Raw genomic sequence first — 25,155 nt, 5'->3', positions numbered from 1 at the left:
ATATTTTTTTTATAGTTGCCAAAATCGAATTTGTGATCAAACTAGTTAGCTTATTGACTATTGTTTATTGGTTCAATCGATGAGTCACTAGTTGAGCCGATAGAATCAAATTCTATGTAAATAAAAAATATAAAATAGTTAAAACTTAAAATTAAAATTTAAAATACATATTTTCACTAATATTTTAAAAATAATCAAGTTTCAATAAATTCTAATCAATAAGTTATAATCCGATTAGGCGATTATTATTAAATAAGTATATAAAATTCTAATATTTCTTCGTAATAAATTTGTTTTAATTTTATTTTTGTATTAAAATATTTTTATATTTATTATATTGTTATATACTATATGTATTTATTAAAAAATAATATCAATACATATAATCATATCACAAAAAAAATAATTATATTGTAATTAATAAAAATATTATATATTTTTTAGTTATACCTGTTTAATAATATTTTATTAATAATTATGAATAATACAAACATAATTAATTTAAATATAAATGAGTATAAAATTAAAATAATATCTAAAAGATTATTGTGCAGTTTTACTATATAATTAATAAGGATTTGATTTTGTAAACAATAAGAACAACAGGGAGTTAAACTCCAAAGAGGTCCCTGATATTCACAAATTGCATCGATTTAGTCTTTGACTTACTAATTGCACAGTTTATGTCCCCGACTTTGTTAAAAATGCACTACATTGGTCCCTCTCCACATCTCCAGCCAGTTTACCTGTCGCTGGCAGTGACATGGCACTGACATGCCACGCTGGCGTATATAACGGCTACCTGAGGTGGCAATTGGAATTATTTAACCCATTTTAGTCCCCTTATCTATTTTCAACCCTAATTTCAGCATCACATCTCTATCGCCCTTCATCTTCTTCTCTTTGCTCATGAACATTCTTCTCCTACTTCTTTGTTGTTACTCTTTAAAACTGAAAGCAAAATCATGATTAGATGTGCAAGTCAGGGTTAAGGAATGATATGTGAAATTGCATTGTTTAGAATTAGAATGATAAAACACTTAGAACCTCAATTGGGAAGTTGTGGATCTTATCAGTCCAAGGGTTTTTTTTTTCTTAATAGGGTTAATGGTCTTGAGAGCTTTCTATACTGCACTATTGAACTTAAATCCAGAACCAAATGCTATTTACCATACTCTATCACCCTTCTTGACCCTTCTGTTGGCTTCTTTGTAAGCCAATTCATGCCATGGAGATAGCTGCAAGTTCTTCTCCAACTCATCCAAAACAGCCCTACCTCCTGCATGGATGCAAAAATATTCGAATGCAAGCTTGAAATATGGAATATATGCTTTGAGAGAATGTTGTCGGGAGGCCTAAGGTAGAGAGTCTTGTTAAGGGGTGCGGGGCTCATCGATGGTCTTTATGGTATAGGTGGCGACATCGTCTTTATCATCGAAAACGGCCTTGAGTGTGCCATCTCCAAAGAAGTTGACCTTTTTCCTGAGAGGCACGAAAGACCCCATCTGAGACACGCTGCCCGCAAAGTAGCCCGCAAATAGGTTGGTGGAGATGTATGGTGCGCGAAATTGTGAACATTACTTTTCACAACTCTCATAATCCCCGGTCATGAACTCCAAAAACTTGGTAGTTCAATTCCATGGCATTACACAACTTCGCACAACTAACCAGCACGTGCACTGGGTCGTCCAAGTAATACCTTACGTGAGTAAGGGTCGATCCCACGGAGATTGTTAGTATTGAAGCAAGCTATGGTCATCTTGTAAATCTTAGTCAGACAGACTCAAATGGATATGGTGATGAACGAAAATAACATAAAAGGTAAAGATAGAGATACTTATGTAATTCATTGGTAGGAACTTCAGATAAGTGCATGAAGATGCCTTCCCTTCCGTCTCTCTGCTTTCCTACTGTCTTCATCCAATCCTTCTTACTCCTTTCCATGGCAAGCTCGTGTAGGGTTTCACCGTTGTCAATGGCTACCTCCCATCCTCTCAGTGAAAGCGATTGCATATGCTCTGTCACAGCATAGCGGAATTCAGCTGTCGGTTCTCGGTCAGGCCGGAATAATCTCCATCGATACTTTTGCGTCTGTCACTAACGCCCCGCCTGCTAGGAGTTTGAAGCACGTCACAGTCATTCAGTCATTGAATCCTACTCAGAATACCACAGACAAGGTTAGACCTTCCGGATTCTCTTGAATGCTGCCATCAGGTCCTGCCTATACCACGAAGATTCCGATTAAAGAATCCAAGAGATATTCACTAGAGCCTTGGTTGCTTGTAGAACAAAAGTGGTTGTCAGTCACCTTGTTCATAAGTGAGAATGATGATGAGTGTCACGGATCATCACATTCATCAAGTTGAAGAACAAGTGATATCTTAGAACAAGAACAAGCGGAATTGAATGGAAGAACAATAGTAATTGTATTAATACTCGAGGTACAGCAGAGCTCCACACCTTAATCTATGGTGTGTAGAAACTCCACCGTTGAAAATACATAAGCATAAGGTCTAGGCATGGCCGAATGGCCAGCCTCCCAATGATCTAAGATAGCATAAAACGAAGATAGCTACCAAAAGTCCTTTTTATACAATAGTAAAAGGTCCTACTTATAGATAACTAGTAGCCTAAGGTTTACAGAAATGAGTAAATGACATAAAAATCCACTTCCGGGCCCACTTGGTGTGTGCTTGGGCTGAGCAATGAAGCAATTTCGTGTAGAGACTCTTCTTGGAGTTAAACGCCAGCTTTTATGCCAGTTTGGGCGTTTAACTCCCATTTGGGTGCCAGTTCCAGCGTTTAACGCTGGGATTTCTTGAGGTGACTTTGAACGCCGGTTTGGGCCATCAAATCTTGGGCAAAGTATGGACTATCATATATTGCTGGAAAGCCCAGGATGTCTACTTTCCAACGCCGTTGAGAGCGCGCCAATTGGGCTTCTGTAGCTCCAGAAAATCCACTTCGAGTGCAGGGAGGTCAGAATCCAACAGCATCTGCAGTCCTTTTCAGTCTCTGAATCAGATTTTTGCTCAGAACCTTCAATTTCAGCCAGAAAATACCTGAAATCACAGAAAAACACACAAACTCATAGTAAAGTCCAGAAAAGTGAATTTTAACTAAAAACTAATAAAAATATACTAAAAACTCAACTAAAACTACTAAAAACATACTAAAAAACAATGCCAAAAAGTGTATAAATTATCCGCTCATCACAACACCAAACTTAAATTGTTGCTTGTCCTCAAGCAACTGAAAATCAAATAAGATAAAAAGAAGAGAATATGCAATGAATTCCAAAAACATCTATGAAGATCAGTATTAATTAGATGAGCGGGGCTTTTAGCTTTTTGCCTCTGAACAGTTTTGGCATCTCACTCTATCCTTTGAAATTCAGAATGGTTGGCTTCTTTAGGAACTCAGAATCCAGATAGTGTTATTGATTCTCCTAGTTAAGTATGATGATTCTTGAACACAGCTACTTTATGAGTCTTGGCCGTGGCCCAAAGCACTCTGTCTTCCAGTATTACCACCGGATACATACATGCCACAGACACATAATTGGGTAAACCTTTTCAGATTGTGACTCAGCTTTGCTAAAGTCCCCAATTAGAGGTGTCCAGGGTTCTTAAGCACACTCTTTTTGCCTTGGATCACAACTTTGTTCTTTCTTTTTCTTTCTTTTTTTTTTCTTCTCTCTTTTTTTTTTCGGTTTTCTTCTTTCTTTTTTTTTTTCGCTTGCTTTCTCTTTTTTTTTTTGTATTCACTGCTTTTTCTTGCTTCAAGAATCATTTTTTATGATTTTTCAGATCCTCAGTAACATGTCTCCTTTTTCATCATTCTTTCAAGAGCCAACCTTCATGAACCACAAATTCAAGATACATATGCACTGTTTAAGCATACATTCAGAGAACAAGAGTGTTGCCACCACATCAAAATAATTAAACTATTATAAAATTCAAAATTCATGCAATTCTTTCCTTTTTTTCAATTAAGCACGTTTTTATTCAAGAAAGGTGATGGATTCATAGGACATTCATAACTTTAAGGCATAGACACTAAGACACTAATGATCACAAGACACTAACATGGATAAACATAAGCATAAAATTCGAAAAACAGAAGAATAAAGAACAAGGAAATTAAAGAACGGGTCCACCTTAGTGATGGCGGCTCTTTCTTCTTCTTGAAGATCCTATGGAGTGCTTGAGCTCCTCAATGTCTCTTCCTTGTCTTTGTTGCTCCTCCCTCATGATTCTTTGGTCTTCTCTAATTTCATGGAGGATGATGGAGTGTTCTTGATGCTCCACCCTTAGTTGTCCCATGTTGGAACTCAATTCTCCTAGGGAGGTGTTTAGTTGCTCCCAATAGTTTTGTGGAGGAAGGTGCATCCCTTGAGGTATCTCAGGGATCTCATGATGAGAGGGGTCTCTTGTGTGCTCCATCCTTTTCTTAGTGATGGGCTTGTCCTCATCAATGGGGGTGTCTCCTTCTATGTCAACTCCAACTGAATAATAGAGGTGACAAATGAGATGAGGAAAGGCTAGCCTTGCCAAGGTGGAAGACTTGTCCGCCACTTTATAGAGTTCTTGGGCTATAACCTCATGAACTTCCACTTCTTCTTCAATCATAATGCTATGAATCATGATGGCCCGGTCTAGAGTAACTTCGGACCGGTTGCTAGTGGGAATGATTGAGCGTTGGATGAACTCCAACCATCCTCTAGCCACGGGTTTGAGGTCATGCCTTCTCAATTGAACCGGCTTGCCTCTTGAATCTCTCTTCCATTGTGCGCCCTCTTCACATATGACTGTGAGGACTTGGTCCAACCTTTGATCAAAGTTGACCCTTCTTGTGTAAGGATGTTCATCTCCTTGCATCATAGGCAAGTTGAACGCTACCCTCACACTTTCCGGACTGAAATCCAAGTATTTCCCCCGAACCATAGTAAGATAATTCTTTGGATCCGGGTTCATACTTTGATCATGGTTCTTTGTGATCCATGCATTGGCATAGAACTCTTGAACCATCAAGATTCCGACTTGTTGAATGGGGTTGGTAAGTACTTCCCAACCTCTTCTTCGGATCTCATGGCGGATCTCCGGATATTCACCCTTTTTGAGTGAAAAGGGGACCTCGGGGATCACCTTCTTCAAGGCCACAACTTCATAGAAGTGGTCTTGATGCACCCTTGAGATGAATCTATCCATCTCCCATGACTCGGAGGTGGAAGCTTTTGCCTTCCCTTTCCTCTTTCTAGAGGTTTCTCCGGCCTTGGATGCCATAAATGGTTATGGAAAACGAAAAAGCAACACTTTTACCACACCAAACTTAAAAGGTTTGCTCGTCCTCGAGCAAAAGAAGAAAGAAGAGAGTAGAAGAAGAAGAAATGAGGGAGAAAGGGATGGCTTTGTATTCGGCCAAAGAAGGGGAGAAGTGGTGTTTAGGTTGTGTGAAAATGAAGGAATGAAGAAGGGTATTTATAGGAGAGAGGGGAGATGGAGTTCGGCCATTATGGGTGGGTTTGGGTGGGAAAGTGGTTTGAATTTGAATGGAAGGTTAGGTGGGGTTTTATGAAGGATGGATGTGAGTGGTGAAGAGAAAGATGGGATTTGATAGGTGAAGGGTTTTTTGGGGAGGAGGTATTGAGGTGATTGGTGAATGGGGGAAGAAGAGAGAGAGTGGTGGTGGGGTAGGTGGGGGTCCTGTGGGGTCCACAGATCCTGTGGTGTCAAGGAAAAGTCATCCCTGCACCAAATGTTGCTCAAAATCACGTTTTGAGCCATTTCTGGCGTTAAACGCCGGGCTGGTGCCCATTCCTGGCGTTTAACGCCGAGTTCTAGCCCTTTTCTGGCGTTTAACGCCAGTCTGGTGCCCCCTTTCTGGCGTTAAACGCCCAGAATGGTGCCAGACTGGGCGTTAAACGCCCAACAGCTAACCTCACTGGCGTTTAAATGCCTAGCAACATCTTCCTCCAGGGTGTGCTGTTTTTCTTCCTGTTTTTCATTTTGTTTTTGCTTTTTTTCATTGATTTTGTGACTTCTCATGATCATCAACCTACAAAAGAAATAAAATAACAAAAGGAAATAGTTAATTATAAAACATTGGGTTGCCTCCCAACAAGCGCTTCTTTAATGTCATTAGCTTGACAGAAGACTCTCATGGAGCCTCACAGATACTCAGAGCCATGTTGGAACCTCCCAACACCAAACTTAGAGTTTGAATGTGGGGGTTCAACACCAAACTTAGAGCTTGGTTGTGGCCTCCCAACACCAAACTTAGAGTTTGACTGTGGGGGCTCTGTTTGGCTCTGTTTTGAGAGAATCTCTTCATGCTTCTTCTCCATGGTGATAGAGGGATATCCTTGGGCCTTAAACACAAGGGATTCTTCATTCACTTGAATGATTAACTCTCCTCTATCAACATCAATCACAGCCTTTGCTGTGGCTAGGAAGGGTCTGCCAAGGATGATGGATTCATCCATGCACTTCCCAGTCTCTAGGACTATGAAATCAGTAGAGATGTAATGGTCTTCAACTTTTACCAGAACATCCTCTACAAGTCCATGAGCTTGTTTTCTTGAGTTGTCTGCCATCTCTAGTGAGATTTTTGCAGCTTGCACCTCAAAGATCCCTAGCTTCTCCATTACAGAGAGGGGCATGAGGTTTACACTTGACCCTAAGTCACACAAGGCCTTCTTGAAGGTCATGGTGCCTATGGTACAAGGTATGGAAAACTTCCCAGGATCTTGTCTCTTTTGAGGTAGTTTCTGCCTAGACAAGTCATCCAGTTCTTTGGTGAGCAAAGGAGGTTCATCTTCCCAAGTCTCATTTCCAAATAACTTGTCATTTAGCTTCATGATTGCTCCAAGGTATTTAGCAACTTGCTCTTCAGTGACATACTCATCCTCTTCAGAGGAAGAATACTCATCAGAGCTCATGAAAGGCAGAAGTAAGTCCAATGGAATCTCTATGGTCTCATTTTGAGCCTCAGATTCCCATGGTTCCTCATTGGGGAACTCAGAGGAGGTTGGTGCACGCCCATTGAGGTCTTCCTCAGTGGCGTCCACCTCCTCTCTTTCCTCTCCATATTCGGCCATGGTTATGGCTTTGCACTCTCCTTTTGGATTTTCTTCTGTATTACTTGGGAGAGTACTAGGAGGGAGTTCAGTAACTTTCTTGCTCAGCTGTCCCACTTGTCCTTCCAAATTTCTGATGGAGGACCTTGTTTCATTCATGAAACTTTGAGTGGTTTTGATTAGATCAGAGACCATTGTTGCTAAGTCAGAGGTATTCTGCTTAGAACTCTCTGTCTGTTGCTGAGAAGATGATGGAAAAGGCTTGCCATTGCTAAACCTGTTTCTTCCACCATTATTGTTATTGATACCTTGTTGAGGTCTCTCTTGATTCTTCCCTGAGAAATTTGGATGATTTCTCCATGAAGAATTATAGGTGTTTCCATAGGGCTCTCCTAGGTAATTCACCTCTTCCATTGAAGGGTTCTCAGGATCATAAGCTTTTTCTTCAGATGAAGCATCCTTAGTCCTGCTTGGTGCATTTTGCATTCCAGACAGACTTTGAGAAATCAAATTGACTTGTTGAGTTAATATCTTGTTCTGAGCCAATATGGCATTCAGAGTATCAATCTCAAGAACTCCTTTCTTCTGATTAGTCCCATTGTTCACAGGATTCCTTTCAGAAGTGTACATGAATTGGTTATTTGCAACCATCTCAATTAGTTCCTGAGCCTCTGTAGGCGTCTTCTTCAGATGAAGAGATCCTCCAGCAGAGCTATCCAAAGATATCTTGGATAGTTCAGAGAGACCATCATAGAAAATACCTATGATGCTCCATTCAGAAAGCATGTCTGAGGGACATTTTCTGATTAATTGTTTGTATCTTTCCCAAGCTTCATAGAGGGATTCTCCATCCTTCTGTCTGAAGGTTTGGACTTTCACTCTAAGCTTACTCCATTTTTGAGGTGGAAAGAACTTTGCCAAGAAGGCATTGACTAGCTTTTCCCAAGAGTCCAGGCTTTCTTTAGGTTGAGAGTTCAACCATATTCTAGCTCTGTCTCTTACAGCAAAAGGAAATAGCATCAGTCTGTAGACCTCAGGGTCAACCCCATTAGTCTTGACTGTGTCACAGATTTGCAAGAACTCAGCTAAAAACTGATGAGGATCTTCCATTGGAAGTCCATGGAACTTGCAATTCTGTTGCATTAGAGAAACTAATTGAGGCTTAAGCTCAAAGTTGTTTGCTCCAATGGCAGGGATAGAGATGCTTCTCCCATAGAAGTCGGGAGTAGGTGCAGTAAAGTCACCCAGCACCTTCCTTGCATTGTTTGCATTATTGTTATTTTCGGCTGCCATGTGTTCTTCTTCCTTGAAGAATTCGGTCAGGTCCTCTAAAGAGAGTTGTGCTTTGGCTTCTCTTAGCTTTCTCTTCAAGGTCCTTTCAGGTTCAGGGTCAGCTTCAACAAGAATGCCTTTGTCTCTGCTCCTGCTCATATGAAAGAGAAGAGAACAAGAAGATGTGGAATCCTCTATGTCACAGTATAGAGATTCCTTGAGGTGTCAGAGGGAAAGAAAAATAGAAGAAAGAAGGTAGAAGCATTCGAACTTGTTGAGATAAAGTTCGAATTGTGCATTAAGAAGGAGCAGTACTCCATAAATAGAAGGATGTGAGAAGGAAGGAAGAGAATTTTCGAAAATTAATTAGAAAGATGTCAAAAATATTTTAAAAATTGATTGATAATTTTCGAAAATTGAGAGTGGAAAAGAAATCAAGTGATTTTTGAAAAAGATTTTGAAATTAGAAGTTAGAAAGATTTGATTGAAAACTGATTTTGAAAAAGATGTGATTAAAGAGATATGATTGAAAAGATTTGATTTAAAAACGATTTTAAAAGATATGTTTTGAAAACAATTTTTTTAAAAGATTTGATTTTGAAAATCAATGACTTGTCTAACAAGAAAAGATATGATTCAAACATTAAACCTTCCTCAACAGAAAAGGCAACATAATTGAGATGTTCAATCAAATCATTAATTGTTAGTAAGCATCTTTGAAAAAGGAAAGGAATTGATTTTGAAAACATTTGATTGAAAAGATATGATTTGAAAAAGATTTGATTTTGAAAAGCTTAGAAAACTTGAAAAAAAATGATTTGAAAAACAAAATCTTCCCCCTTTGCCATCCTGGCGTTAAACGCCCAGAATGGCCTCCATTCTGGCGTTTAACGCCCAAAATGCTACCTCTTTGGGCGTTAAACGCCCAACCAGGTACCCTGGCTGGCGTTTAAACGCCAGTCTGTCTTCTTCACTGGGCATTTTTTGAATGCTCAGCTTTTTCTATATAATTCCTCTGCAGCATGTTCTGAATCTTCAATTCTTTGTATTATTAACTTGAAAAGACACAACTTAAAAATATTTTTGGATTTTTAATAATCAAAATGCAACAAGAATGAAATAACAATGCATGCAAGACACCAAACTTAGCAGTTTGTATACTACTGACACTATATGAGACATATAAACACTCAAGCCAAAAGAATTCAAAGATCAGAGTAAGAAATCATCAAGAATTACTTGAAGATCCTTAAGATACATGAATGAATGTATGCAATTGACACCAACTTAAGATGAGACTAGTGTCTCAACAAGGAACATAACATATTTTTGGTTTTTATGAAAATTTTTTTTTGAATTTTTTTTTGTGTTTTTCGAAAATTAAGTGGAAAAAGACATCAAAATTCTTAATGAGAATTCCAGGAATCAGTGCAATGCTAGTCTAAGACTCCGGTCCAGGAATTAGACATGGCTTTACAGCCAGCCAAGCTTTCAAAGAAAGCTTCGGTCCAAAACACTAGACATGGCCAAAGGCCAGTCAAGCCTTAGCAGATCACTGCTCCAAAAGCAAGATTGATAAAAATCAACAGCTCTTGTGATGATAAGTTGAAATCTCGGTCCAATGAGATTAGACATGGCTTCTCAGCCAGCCAGATTTCAACAAATCATCATGAAACTCTAGAATTCATCTTCAAGAATTTCGAAAAAAAATACCTAATCTAAGCAACAAGATGAACCGTCAGTTGTCCAAACTGAACAATTCCCGGCAACGGCGCCAAAAACTTGGTGCTTGTTGCCGGATCTTGGCACTGATGTTACCAAAAGCTTGCTCAAAACTTGAACAATCCCCGGCAACGGCGCCAAAAACTTGGTGCGCGAAATTGTGAACATTACTTTTCACAACTCTCATAATCCCCGGTCATGAACTCCAAAAACTTGGTAGTTCAATTCCATGGCATTACACAACTTCGCACAACTAACCAGCAAGTGCACTGGGTCGTCCAAGTAATACCTTACGTGAGTAAGGGTCGATCCCACGGAGATTGTTAGTATTGAAGCAAGCTATGGTCATCTTGTAAATCTTAGTCAGGCAGACTCAAATGGATATGGTGATGAACGAAAATAACATAAAAGGTAAAGATAGAGATACTTATGTAATTCATTGGTAGGAACTTCAGATAAGTGCATGAAGATGCCTTCCCTTCCGTCTCTCTGCTTTCCTACTGTCTTCATCCAATCCTTCTTACTCCTTTCCATGGCAAGCTCGTGTAGGGTTTCACCGTTGTCAATGGCTACCTCCCATCCTCTCAGTGAAAGCGATTGCATATGCTCTGTCACAGCATAGCGGAATTCAGCTGTCGGTTCTCGGTCAGGCCGGAATAATATCCATCGATACTTTTGCGTCTGTCACTAACGCCCCGCCTGCTAGGAGTTTGAAGCACGTCACAGTCATTCAGTCATTGAATCCTACTCAGAATACCACAGACAAGGTTAGACCTTCCGGATTCTCTTGAATGCTGCCATCAGGTCCTGCCTATACCACGAAGATTCCGATTAAAGAATCCAAGAGATATTCACTAGAGCCTTGGTTGCTTGTAGAACAAAAGTGGTTGTCAGTCACCTTGTTCATAAGTGAGAATGATGATGAGTGTCACGGATCATCACATTCATCAAGTTGAAGAACAAGTGATATCTTAGAACAAGAACAAGCGGAATTGAATGGAAGAACAATAGTAATTGCATTAATACTCGAGGTACAGCAGAGCTCCACACCTTAATCTATGGTGTGTAGAAACTCCACCGTTGAAAATACATAAGCATAAGGTCTAGGCATGGCCGAATGGCCAGCCTCCCAATGATCTAAGATAGCATAAAACGAAGATAGCTACCAAAAGTCCTTTTTATACAATAGTAAAAGGTCCTACTTATAGATAACTAGTAGCCTAAGGTTTACAGAAATGAGTAAACGACATAAAAATTCACTTCCGGGCCCACTTGGTGTGTGCTTGGGCTGAGCAATGAAGCAATTTCGTGTAGAGACTCTTCTTGGAGTTAAACGCCAGCTTTTATGCCAGTTTGGGCGTTTAACTCCCATTTGGGTGCCAGTTCCAGCGTTTAACGCTGGGATTTCTTGAGGTAACTTTGAACGCCGGTTTGGGCCATCAAATCTTGGGCAAAGTATGGACTATCATATATTGCTGGAAAGCCCAGGATGTCTACTTTCCAACGCCGTTGAGAGCGCGTCAATTGGGCTTCTGTAGCTCCAGAAAATCCACTTCGAGTGCAGGGAGGTCAGAATCCAACAGCATCTGCAGTCCTTTTCAGTCTCTGAATCAGATTTTTGCTCAGAACCTTCAATTTCAGCCAGAAAATACCTGAAATCACAGAAAAACACACAAACTCATAGTAAAGTCCAGAAAAGTGAATTTTAACTAAAAACTAATAAAAATATACTAAAAACTCAACTAAAACTACTAAAAACATACTAAAAAACAATGCCAAAAAGTGTATAAATTATCCGCTCATCAATGTACATGAAATGGATGTTTGCTTCCTCTATCGCTTTTCTCACAGCTATCTTGTCCTCAAATGTCACCCTTCCTAGCTCTAACGCGTCCCCCATCCTCGCTGGGTCCAGTCCAAACTCCGACGGCAAGAGGCGCTACGGACATACAAGACTAGACTATTAATTGATTGATGATGAAATTAGAAACTAAAATGAATTGAATGAAACCTTGACATTGCCGGCTTCCTTGATGGCGTTAATGAGGTTGATCTGCAAGCCAATGTTGTGGCTCCTGATATGGACATTCGAGATGGCACTGATGACAACATCCACCTTCTTGACAGCATCCACAAGGCTCTGGTGATCGGAGAAGGATGTCTCTATGAGGTGGGCAACATCCAATCATGATTTTGCTTTCTGTCTCAAAAAGTAACAACAAAGAAGCACGAGAAGAACGTTTCTTAGAAAAGAGAAGAAGATGAAGAACGATAGAGATGGGATGCTGAAATTAGGGTTGAAAATAGGTAAAAGGACCACAATGGGTTAAATAGTTCTAATTGCCACGTCAGCTAGCCGTCATATACACCAGCGTGGCATGTCAGTGCCATGTCATTGCCGGCGGCAGGTAAATTGGCCAGAGATGCAGAGAGGGGACCAACGTGGTGCATTTTTAACAAAGTCGGGGACATAAACAGTGCAATTGGTAAGTCAGGGACTAAATCGATGCAATCAGTGAATCTCAGGGACCACTTTGGGGTTTAACTCGAACAATAGGTTTTAAAATTGACCCAATAAAGTAAAAAAAAACACTCAACCCCAAATTACCTCTTAGACTTTAACATTAGAATAACCATCTGCACACCTAGTGAATTGAACATCTAGCCATTATTAACTGTGCATGAGTAAATCGAATCAAAAGAAATAACCATCCAATTAAAAATAATGAACATAATCATATACTTTTTTAAAAATAATGACATATCCATTATTCACATTATTTAGTATTCTCATTGTCTACCTATACTTTTTCAATTAATAATTAACATATAAAATATCAAAGAATAACATAGTTCAACGACAAAGGGTGTATGCAATAATAAAGAAGACTTAGGTTCAATCCACACTTTCATCAATTTTGGAATTTTCGCTCAAACGATTTGATTGGACCAATTTCCACCGACTTTGATCAGTTCATCCCGGTTCTTGTCCTTACATGGTCTAAAGACTAAATCGAATCGATTAAAAGCCCGATTCACCAGTTTTTTTGTCGAACCAGCCGATCTGATTCGATTTTTACAACTATACATTCCTTACACTATTCTGTTAGATTTCAAATTTTTTCTAATTTTAAAACCCTAATTTTCCATAGATTTCCATATCTCCAAGCGTGAGGATCTATCATCATGAAGTATGCAATTGTAACTAAAACACTTGAATGCTTTCAATCTTTCAACATTCTGCCATTCTTGAGTATACTAGTCGTTGTTATATAATTTATTCTCCAAACATTCACTATTTGTAGTTTTGTACTCATATAAAAAATCGAATGTTCATTGTTAATCATCATCACATTGTGGAAGTTGGGAGCTTCTAAATTCTTACATTGTTCATGAATCCTAGCACTGAGTAGAGGAAAAAGGGCAGGAGAGGACAGCGCTGGCCAAGAGACAAACGACAGTTGTCATCGTTGTTGAGGAGAGAGATGAATAGAGAGAGAGAGAGAGAGAGAGAGAGCTGATGAGATAGAAAAATCAAAGAATAAATGGCTAAGCAAGAACAACACTAGCGACGAGCAAGACCACGGCTATTGCGGTCGCCATCGCCAAATTGAGGATAAGGGAACATAGAGGGAGAGAGAAGGGGGAGAATGAAAGAGAGAGAGAGAGAGAGAGAGAGAGAGAGAGAGAGAGAGAGGAGGCAATGGCATCCTTGAGGAGAGAAACAGTGAGGAAGATGATGTTGTTGTTGCGGCGGTTTTTGTGAGAAAGAAGAGGAGGATATTATTGCAGAATTTTTGCGGTTTCAGAAGAGAGTGACTGATATCTATCGTTGTTGTTGTTGTTGCGGGCTTACTGCTACTTCTAGGATGTTTGAGTAAGGGGAGAGAGTGAGGAGATAATGTTGTTGTTGTTATTCTTGTAGTTTCTCTAGTGATGTTTGGGAGAGGGAGTGACTAAAATACTGTTTGTTGTTATTGCAGTTGCTTTGGAAAAGGGAGTGAGAAAGAATGAGAAGGCTTATAACGAAATTGGCTTTTCTTTAAGGTTTGGTATTTTGTAGTGTTTTTTAATATTTGGGGGGCATTTTGTCGCTAAAAAAAGTGGATGTCATTTTTGTCAACGTATTGATAATTCAGAGGACAGAATTGGTAGTTTATCCTTTTAAGATTATGACTTATGGGAGAAAGTGAGTCATGAAATAAATTAAAAGAATTAAAAAAATCTAAATTATCTAAATTAATAAATAAAAAGATTAAGTACGATTTTGGTCCCTAAGATTTAAATAAAAAATTTTATTCGTCTCTAAAACTTTTTTTGCATTCAAATTCGTCCTTAAGGTTCAACTTGGTTTTAAAATCATACTTCGAACAATTATACCCTCAATATCATCATCTTTATAAGAAAGAAGCAAAAACTCAGAGAGAGAAAGAGAGAGAATCAGAAACTCAGAGAGAGAGAGAGATTAAAGAATAGAAGCAAGCCTCGCTGTCGTCGTGCCTTGCCCTCGCCATCGCAACGCCGTAACTCGCCCTTGCCTTGCCGCGATGCACCTGGCCCAGCTTCTTATCTCGCTGGTGGCGCCACCTCTAGAAGGATTTCCAAGCCTTTGATTTTGATTTTGATACCCAACACATTAGGAACAATGAGAGATTCATGTCTTTTGTCGACACAGTTCTATCCCAGCACAGGTCTCGGACATCCAAAAGCTCCGCCTCTCATGTGCGACACACTTAAACGAAGACAATGACATCGGAAGGTGGATGCGTGCTGCTCTCAGACCCTACCTTCAGGAAATGGATCTTCTTTTGTTTGGTTATGCTAATAGCAACTGTGTTGATGAAATATTTACATGTGCTTCGCTGGTGTCTCTCTCCTTGGTGGTGGTCATGTTCCTTCCCTCCTTGTCCTCTGTCATTTAGACTCTTGTAGAATATAGGTGAGCTAACAGAGAAACCCTAATTCCCTTCCATCCCTTTCCTTTAATCGCAAACCTTAATTTCTAAACATGGATTGTTGTTTCACGTTCTTGGTTCTTTGGCTTTGGTGAGAAATTGGAGGAAGAACAAGATATTTGTTGTTCTTGTTAATGTCTAATCCTTTTGTTAATGTTTGTTTTGACAATGATGATGATAATTTTCTTGTTTTTTGTTAATGATGATGGTTTTAGTGATGAATTGTTGTTTTGGTTCTGATTTATTTGAGGTTGTTGTTGAAGGTTTGATTTTCTTGTTGGATTCATGAACAGATGGTGATGGAGTGGTAGTAGGTGGGGTGGTAGTTGATGACAAGTCATCATATACCCATTTTTCAAGCTAATTTCACTTGTTTTGATAGCATTTATGCACTTTCTTGTATCCTAAGTAAGTGATTTGGAGTGAAAATGCATAACTTCTCTAAATCAATCAACCATATGTGAATTAATGCAAATTCATGAGGTTTTATGCTATAATTGTTGCATATTATGATAGATTGAATATCTCATGATTTTGAGCATAGCTTTGATGTGTTTGGTTGATTTATGATAGGTGAAGAAAGCTTGGAGAAAAGTGGAAGAAAGAAGGAACGGCTAGAAGCAAAGAGGGAGCAATGAAACAAGTGAAATTGAACCAAGAAACATAAAGTTGGAGTTGAAGTTAGCCCCCAAACTTTGGCACAAACTTTTGGTGCAAAGTTAGCCTCAAAGTTTGCCCCCAAACTTGAAGGCTAACTTGAGAAGTTGAAATTTCTTCCCTGGGCACTCAAAGTTTGCGCCAACGTTAGCCCCCAAACTTGGAGGCTAACGTTGGCATGTTGATTCCTCCCAGGATAGCCAAAGTTTGCGCTCAAGTTTGCCCCCAAACTTGGAGGCCAACTTTGGCATGTCAATTTCTCACCCAGGGCAACCAAAGTTTGCGCTCAAGTTTGCCCCCAAACTTGGAGGCCAACTTTGGCGCCAATTGTATTTAAGGAAAGGCCAAAGTTTGCGCTGAAGTTTGCCCCCAAACTTGAAGGCCAACTTTGGCACCAGAAAAATTGAATTGCTGATATGAAAAGTTGGCCTCAAAGTTTGACCCCAAACTTCAACTCAAACTTTGAATCCAACTTGGCAAAAATTCAAATCCGGTTCACATGGTTCACTTGGGTTTCTCTTCAAACTTCAAGAGCAATTAACCAAGGCCTCTTTCAACCCAATTTCACCAAATCAAAAGCCCATCCAAATCCCAAAATCCAAGAATAGAAAGTGTATAAATAGGAGTTAGTTTGATGTAATGAGGACCTTTACTTTTAGCTTTGAATTTTTACTTTTATTTTGGGAGCTTTTGAATACTTTCTTGGGGAGGGAATTGATCTCTCTTCTCCCTCGTTCTTGCCTTAGCAATTCTAATCTTCTGTTTCTGAGTTTTGGGTGTGAAGAGTTGAGGAAATTCTGTCTCAACCTCCATTCAAAATCTCTTCAATTCTGTTTCTGCATAATCAAGTTGAATTTCATTTTCTCTACTGCTTCTTCTTCTAATTCTTGTCAATTGCTTTGTTAACTTGGATCTAGGAAGGCAAATAGAGATCTAGGCTTTGCTACCTAGTCTCTTGAGACCTGAGACCCAATTTTACTTTTGGTTCTTCTGTGAACCTCTTCTGCACTTTATTTTCTTTCTGTTTGAATGCTTACTACTTCTGATTCAATTTTTGCTCTCTTAATTGTTGCAATTACTTTCTCTCTGTTTAGATTCTGCAATCCCATTCCTCAATTCCCTTTTACATTCAAGCAATTTACATTACTTGCCATTTAAGTTACTGCAATTTACATTTCTTGCACTTTAAGTTTCAGTCATTTACTTTCTTGTTCTTTAAGTTTCTGCAATTTTACTTTCCTGCTTCTCAATTTATTGCACATTTCCCTTCCCCCTTTACATTTACTGTCATTTACTTCTTGTTAAACACAAATCATTCAACCAAAACTTGATTCGCTTGACTAAACCACCCACTAAACTAAAATTGCTCAATCCTTCAATCCCTGTGGGATCGACCTCACTCATGTGAGTTATTATTACTTGATGCGACCCGGTACACTTGCCGGTGAGTTTTGTGTTGGATCGTTTTCCACACATCAAGTTTTTGGCGCCGTTGCCGGGGATTGAAATAGATTGACAATGATTAAGTGAAGTGGAGGTCTAGATTAAGCACTTTTTCTTTTCTGTTATTCTAATTCTTACTAACACACTAACTGTTTGAATTTTTGCTTAAACTAACCAAAACCTCATTCTAGCAATAGATTGGAGTTTTATTAATTTTCTGGGTCTGTGTGTTTATTGTTGTGTGTTTGTATGTCAGGTATAGGAAGATCTTCCCCTATCATCTCTGAAATTGATCAAAGAACCCTTCGGAGGATAAGAAGAGCCGAAAGAGGGAAGAACATTGTTGGAGAAGAAGAAGAATCTGAGGAGGAATTCCAAGATATGGAAGGAGATACCAATCAACCAGGAGGAGGAGCCAACAATGACCAACAGAGAAGAGTCTTGGCTTCATACACATTTGCAAATGCTAGGCATTGTGGGAGTAGCATTCTTCCTCCCAATGTCAATGCAAACAACTTTGAACTCAAGCCACAACTCATCACTCTGGTTCAAAACAATTGTTCTTTTGGAGGAGGTCCTTTGGAGGATCCAAATCAACATTTGTCTACCTTCTTGAGAATCTGTGACACAGTGAAAACAAATGGTGTACCTCCTGATAGCTATAAGTTGCTACTCTTCCCATTCTCTCTCAGAGATAAAGCCACTCAATGGCTAGAAACCTTTCCAAAAGAAAGCATCAACACTTGGGATGACTTGGTGAGAAAGTTTCTTGCCAAATTCTACCCCCCTCAAAGAGTTCTAAGGTTGAAGACAGAGGTTCAAACATTCACTCAATTGGAGGCCGAGAGCTTATATGAAGCATGGGAAAGATATAAGGCTCTATTGAGGAAATGTCCCCCAGAAATGTTTACTGAATGGGATAAGTTGCAAAACTTCTATGAAGGACTCACTCTTAAAGCTCAAGAAGCTCTTGATCACTCTGCAGGAGGATCCTTGCAACTCATGAAGACCACAGAGGAAGCTCGAAACCTCATTGATATGGTGGCCAACAACCAATATTTCTTTGCTCACCAAAGACAACGCCAACCATCACAGAGAAGAGGAGTAATGGAGTTGGAAGGAGTTGATTCTATTCTGGCTCAAAACAAGATGATGCAGCAGCAGATTCAACAACAATTTGAGCAAATGGCCAAAAGGATTGATGGCTTGCAAGTGGCAGCAGTGAGCACCACAAGCCAATCTCCAACTACTTGGGTGCAAAGTGAAGAAACACAAGAAGAGCAACAGCAAGAGCAAGTTCAATACATGCACAACCAAAATCCTGGAACAAATGAAGTCTATGGTGATACTTACAATCCATCTTGGAAGAACCATCCCAACCTCAGATGGGGAGACAACCATAATCAAAACCAACAACCATGGCAAAGAAACACAGGCCAGAACAATTGGAAAAACACAAACCATAACCCCCAGCCAAACACTAACCAAAATACATACAGAAAACCACAAAACAACTACCCAAATTCTAACCAATACCCACCCAATAACCAACCAACTAACCAAAACACTTATCATCATCCATCAACAACCCAAAATCAACCCATCTCACAAGACTCACAAAGGATCACCAATCTAGAGCTGCTCATGGAGAAACTAATGAAGAACCAAGAATTGACAACCAAGAATCAAGAAGCCTCCATGAAGAACCTAGAGAGGCAGATTGGACAAATCTCCAAGAAGATTTCTGTTGAAAAACCATCAAGTTCACTACCTAGTGACACCATTCCTAACCCAAAGGAAGAATGCAAGGTCGTGCAACTAAGAAGTGGAAAAGTGTTAACAGATGGTAACCAAGGAGCAACAAAGAAGCTTATGGAGAATGACACTGAGCCAACAAAGAATGATGAAGCCATCAACAAAGACATGATAAGCAAGAATGCTCCAGAAAAACTCACAGAGGAAGACAACAAACCACAGAATTTGAAGAAAGGAAAGAAGATCTTGGAGGAACCAGTTCCAAAACAGCATCAAGTGGAGAAAAGCTCAACACCACCACTGCCTTATCCACAGAGATTTCACAAGGAAACAAAGGATCAGCATTTCCACAAATTTCTTGAGACTTTTAAGAAGTTGGAAATCAACATACCTCTGGCTGAGGCACTGGAACAAATGCCTTTGTATGCCAAGTTCTTAAAGGAGCTCATCAACAAGAAAAGAGATTGGAATGAAAAGGAAACAGTGATGCTAAGTGAAGAATGTAGCGCCGTGCTCCAAAAAGGAATTCCACCAAAGCTTAAGGATCTAGGGAGTTTTGTAGTGCCATGCACTATAGGCAAACTATCCTTGGACAAAGCTCTTTGTGATCTTGGAGCTAGTATCAACTTAATGCCCTTGTCCATGATGAAGAAGCTTGCCATAGAAGAACTCAAACCCACCAGGATGTCACTAGTCATGGCAGACAGATCAATCAAGACACCGAATGGCATTGTGGAAAATTTGCTGGTTAAGGTTGGAAAATTTATCTTCCCTGCGGACTTTGTAATTCTAGATACTGATGAGGAAGGCAACAGTTCCATCATCTTGGGCAGACCATTTCTAGCAACTGCAAGAGCCATTATAGATGTGGAAAAAGGGGAAATGATTTTTAGAGTACACAATGAGCAAATGATCATCAATGTTTTCAAGTCAATGCAACACCCTCCAGAGCAGGAAGATCATTTGAGGGTGGATATGATAGAGAGCCTGGTGGAAGAAATGTTAGACATTGACCAACATGAGCAAGAAAAAGACAATCAAGAAACAATAGAGGAACATGTGGCTGAGGCTTTCATAAGCAAAGAGGAGAAACCAAGCAAGAAAGAAGAGGTGCAAAAGCAAGAATTGAAGCCATTACCTTCTCATCTCAAATATGCATTTCTTGGCACTTCAGAAAGCCTCCCGGTGATCATCAATTCGTCCTTGACAAAGAAAGAAGAAGGAGAGCTTCTCGATGTTCTCAGAGCTCACAAGGATGCCTTAGGTTGGACCATTGATGACCTGAAAGGCATCAGCCCTACAGTATGCATGCATAAGATTCTTTTGGAAAACAATTCCAAAGTAGTGATTCAACCTCAGAGAAGACTTAACCCTGCAATGAAGGAGGTCGTCCAGAAGGAAGTGATGAAATTATGGAATGCAGGAATTATATATCCTATCTCCGATAGCTCATGGATAAGCCCAGTTCAAGTGGTACCAAAGAAAGGTGGGATGACAGTCATTGTCAATGAAAGGAATGAACTCATTCCCACCAGAACTGTGACAGGGTGGAGGATGTGTATTGACTATAGAAGATTGAATGATGCCACACGCAAAGATCATTTCCCACTTCCTTTCATTGACCAAATGCTTGAAAGGTTGGCTGGCCATGCTTATTATTGTTTCTTGGATGGATATTCGGGGTATAATCAGATAGTGGTGGATCCAAAAGATCAAGAAAAGACTTCATTCACATGCCCAGTTGGAGTTTTTGCTTATAGAAGAATGCCATTTGGATTATGCAATGCCCCAGCCACTTTTCAAAGGTGTATGCTTTCCATTTTCTCAGATATGGTTGAAAAATTTTTAGAAGTTTTTATGGATGACTTCTCTGTTTTTGGTGATAATTTCAATACTTGCTTAAACCATCTAACTCTTGTCTTGAAACGATGCCAAGAAACTAATTTGGTTTTGAACTGGGAGAAGTGCCATTTCATGGTACCTGAGGGGATTGTTCTTGGTCATAAGGTTTCAAGAAGAGGAATAGAGGTTGACAAGGCGAAGGTGGAAATAATAGAAAAACTCCCTCCACCAACTAATGTGAAATCTGTTAGAAGTTTCTTGGGGCATGCAGGTTTTTATAGAAGGTTTATCAAAGATTTTTCTAAAATAGCCAAACCTTTGAGTAATCTTTTGATGATTGATCAACCTTTTGTTTTTGATAAAGAGTGCCAGCATGCTTTTGAAACTTTAAAACAGAAACTTACAACAGCACCAATTATCACACCTCCGGATTGGAACTTACCATTTGAACTCATGTGTGATGCAAGTGAAATTGCAATTGGTGCTGTACTTGGACAGAAGAAGGGAAACTTGCATCATGTCATATATTATGCAAGTAAAGTATTGAATGAAGCTCAAAAAAATTACACTACAACAGAGAAGGAGTTGTTAGCTGTAGTCTATGCATTTGATAAGTTTAGATCGTACTTGATAGGATCTAAGATTGTGGTTTATACTGATCATGCTGCTCTCAAGTATTTGATGTCAAAACAGGATGCTAAACCAAGACTCATCAGGTGGATTCTACTCTTACAAGAATTTGACATTGAGGTAAGGGACAGGAAAGGCACTGAAAATCTAGTTGCTGATCATTTGTCAAGGCTGCCACCAGAAACAATTCAAAAGGCTTCATTGCCTGTGAATGAAAGCTTCCCAGATGAACATCTTATGCTGGTTCAACAAGCACCATGGTTTGCTGATATGGCTAATTACAAAGTGGGGAGGAAGATACCTCAAGAATTCACTAAGCAACAAGTGAAGAAGCTAATCAATGAAGCAAAGAGGTTCTTGTGGGATGAACCTTACTTGTTCAAAAGATGTTCTGATGGAATAATTAGAAGATGTGTCCCTGAGAGTGAAATGCAAGATATATTATGGCATTGCCATGGCTCTGCGTACGGCGGACACTTTGGTCCAGAAAGAACAGCAGCAAAGATACTACAAAGTGGGTTCTATTGGCCAACCATCTTCAAAGATGCCAGGGAGTTTGTCCACCAATGTAATGAATGCCAAAGAGCAGGAGGATTAACAAAAAGGAACGAGATGCCACAGAACTTCATTTTGGAAGTAAAATTGTTTGATCTATGGGGCATTGATTTCATGGGACCCTTTCCCCCCTCTTATTCATTCAGATATATCTTGGTAGCAGTGGAGTATGTGTCAAAATGGGTGGAAGCCATAGCCACAACCACCTGTGATGCACAAATTGTACTTCAATTCCTAAAGAAGCACATCTTTACTAGATATGGAGTGCCCAAGGGTCTCATCAGTGATGGTGGTGGCCATTTTTGTAATAGACAAATGGAGAAACTTCTCCACAAATATGGAGTTATTCATAAGGTAGCCACACCATATCATCCCCAAACTAATGGGCAGGCAGAGTTAGCAAACAGGGAACTGAAGAAGATCCTAGAAAAGACAGTTGGTAGCACAAGAAAGGATTGGGCTAGGAAGTTGGAAGATGCACTTTGGGCATACCGAACAGCTTTCAAAACTCCTATTGGGAAGTCCCCATTTCAATTGCTATATGGCAAATCTTGTCATCTCCCTGTAGAGCTTGAGCACAAAGCCTTTTGGGCTACCAAACTTCTAAATCTGGATTCTGAAGCAGCAGGAGAGAAAAGATTATTGCAACTGAATGAGCTAGATGAGTTTAGGCTAGAAGCTTATGAAAATACCAAGATATACAAGGAAAAAGCTAAGAGATGGCATGACAGGAAGATTTTGAAGAAAGAGTTCAAACCTGGACAACAAGTTCTCTTGTATAACTCTCGGCTCAAGATATTCCCTGGCAAGCTTAAGTCTAAGTGGACTGGTCCATACTTGGTGACTAAGGTTTTCCCTTATGGGAGTATTGAATTGCTAGATGAAGCAACAAAGAATCGGTTTACAGCAAATGGTCATAGAGCAAAACTGTACCTAGGAGGGCAATGGAACAAAGAAACAGAGGCCCAGAGCCTAAATCCTCCTTGAAGCAAAAACAGAAGATGTCAAGCTAGTGACAATAAAAGAGCGCTTGTTGGGAGGCAACCCAACCTGAGGTAGTCTTTCTTTCATAGCTTTTTCAATAAAAATGTTGAATAATTGGTATGGATTGCAAGGAGCTCAGTTTGGTGTTGCACACCAAAACAATTTGAGGGAGAATGAAAACTTCTAAGTTTGGTGTCCCACCAAAAATATCAGTTAAAAATACATTCTCACCTCTTGCATGATTCTAGCTCCAAGCAATCAACCACATTATTCAACTGTTGAATTATTTTCTAGCTCTAAATCCATTAAACCTTAGCAAGGATACATGGTTTCAAATATGGTTAACTTGTTACATCTGAGACCGTGGCAAAACAATTAAGTTTGGTGTTCACACACCAAAACAAATCCTGAAACCACACTCAGTTTATGCACACTAACCATATAACTAAGGGCTTGAGAAGCAAGCAACTTTGAGAACTATGCAGGATATGAGCCAACATTTGAAGACACTATGCATTTTAACTCAGAGAACACAACAGAAGGAAGAATCAAAGGGCTGCAACTTCAAAGGTTGTATCTGAACTTAATCTTTGCTGCTGTGTGTTGTTTTGAACATGGGAACCATTGTATATCTTGCTAAAGTGTTCGTCTAGCTGTAAGTGAAATAGCTTGTTAAAAATGCTAAATTTGCATAATGCTTGTATCCATCACTTAGCTTGAAAATTGTTTTGTTTCCCATATGCTTGAATAAAAGAGTTTGGTTTGAATTGAAAAGTGAAATATCCAATGTTGCATAAGCATGAATGGAAGTTGGTGGTGGTACATGTGTTTGATTAAATGTATAACTCATGAAATAATTGTTGCATATTATCATTCTCATTCAAGTGTGAGTTAGCTTGCTGTTATAAAAGCTCTTATCAAGAATGAAACAACCCTTGGTAATAAAAACAGAAAGAAAGAGAAAGAAAAAGCCAAAATGGCAAGAAAAACAAAGAATAAAGGTTGGACACCAATAGCTTGGACCTTAGGACATATGCCTGTGGTGTTCTTGTACTAAAATCTGCTTGGATGAGTAAATTCTAAGGGGTATTTTAAAACCCGGTCACTTAGATCAACTGATTTGGGATGGCCAATTGAAAATCCACAATAAAGAGCAACTTAGATACAAAACATTTAGTTATCCAAAGAGATGCTGGGCATCAATGATCCTAAGAAGAATTAGTGAGCCATGTATCTGTGGTGGAAAGATGTTGAGCAAAAGAAAAGAAAATAAAGCCAAAGGCTATGCTGCAGCATTTGACACCCAACCTCTAAAAGAATAATAAGCTTGTTAAAGCATTATAAGCCAAGAAGAGTTAGCAAGGGAGTGAGTCAAAAAGTGAGTCTTATAACAGCAAGTTTAGCAAGCTTTTGAAGAAAGATATGTATTATGTAACAGGAACAATAACTTGAGTTGTCATTGTCTGCATAAATGCCCCATGGATCAAGTTCTGCTATCTGCATAATAAGGATAATATCCTCTTATTAATTCATTTCATGAACTCTTAGTTTTGATGCTTGCTTGGGGACAAGCAAGATTTAAGTTTGGTGTTGTGATGACAAGTCATCATATACCCATTTTTCAAGCTAATTTCACTTGTTTTGATAGCATTTATGCACTTTCTTGTATCCTAAGTAAGTGATTTGGAGTGAAAATGCATAACTTCTCTAAATCAATCAACCATATGTGAATTAATGCAAATTCATGAGGTTTTATGCTATAATTGTTGCATATTATGATAGATTGAATATCTCATGATTTTGAGCATAGCTTTGATGTGTTTGGTTGATTTATGATAGGTGAAGAAAGCTTGGAGAAAAGTGGAAGAAAGAAGGAACGGCTAGAAGCAAAGAGGGAGCAATGAAACAAGTGAAATTGAACCAAGAAACATAAAGTTGGAGTTGAAGTTAGCCCCCAAACTTTGGCACAAACTTTTGGTGCAAAGTTAGCCTCAAAGTTTGCCCCCAAACTTGAAGGCTAACTTGAGAAGTTGAAATTTCTTCCCTGGGCACTCAAAGTTTGCGCCAACGTTAGCCCCCAAACTTGGAGGCTAACGTTGGCATGTTGATTCCTCCCAGGATAGCCAAAGTTTGCGCTCAAGTTTGCCCCCAAACTTGGAGGCCAACTTTGGCATGTCAATTTCTCACCCAGGGCAACCAAAGTTTGCGCTCAAGTTTGCCCCCAAACTTGGAGGCCAACTTTGGCGCCAATTGTATTTAAGG

At 39.3% G+C, this 25,155-nt stretch overlaps 1 non-coding gene and 1 pseudogene across 1 annotated transcript; one reads left to right on the top strand and one right to left on the bottom strand.

Annotated features, from left to right (window-relative positions):
* Positions 1-1,162: 1,162 nt before the first annotated feature.
* LOC130957424 (isoflavone reductase homolog) lies at positions 1,163-12,257 on the bottom strand (annotated as a pseudogene).
* On the top strand, positions 7,859-7,966 carry LOC130958834 (small nucleolar RNA R71). The gene has a single exon (XR_009077937.1). It is a non-coding gene; the product is annotated as a small nucleolar RNA R71 (small nucleolar RNA).
* Positions 12,258-25,155: the final 12,898 nt, after the last annotated feature.

The sequence above is a fragment of the Arachis stenosperma genome, chromosome 10, assembly GCF_014773155.1.
Source record: "Arachis stenosperma cultivar V10309 chromosome 10, arast.V10309.gnm1.PFL2, whole genome shotgun sequence".
Lineage (NCBI taxonomy): Eukaryota > Viridiplantae > Streptophyta > Magnoliopsida > Fabales > Fabaceae > Arachis > Arachis stenosperma.
Note: the sequence above shows the minus strand (reverse complement) of the source record. Positions and strands in the feature narration are given on the sequence as shown.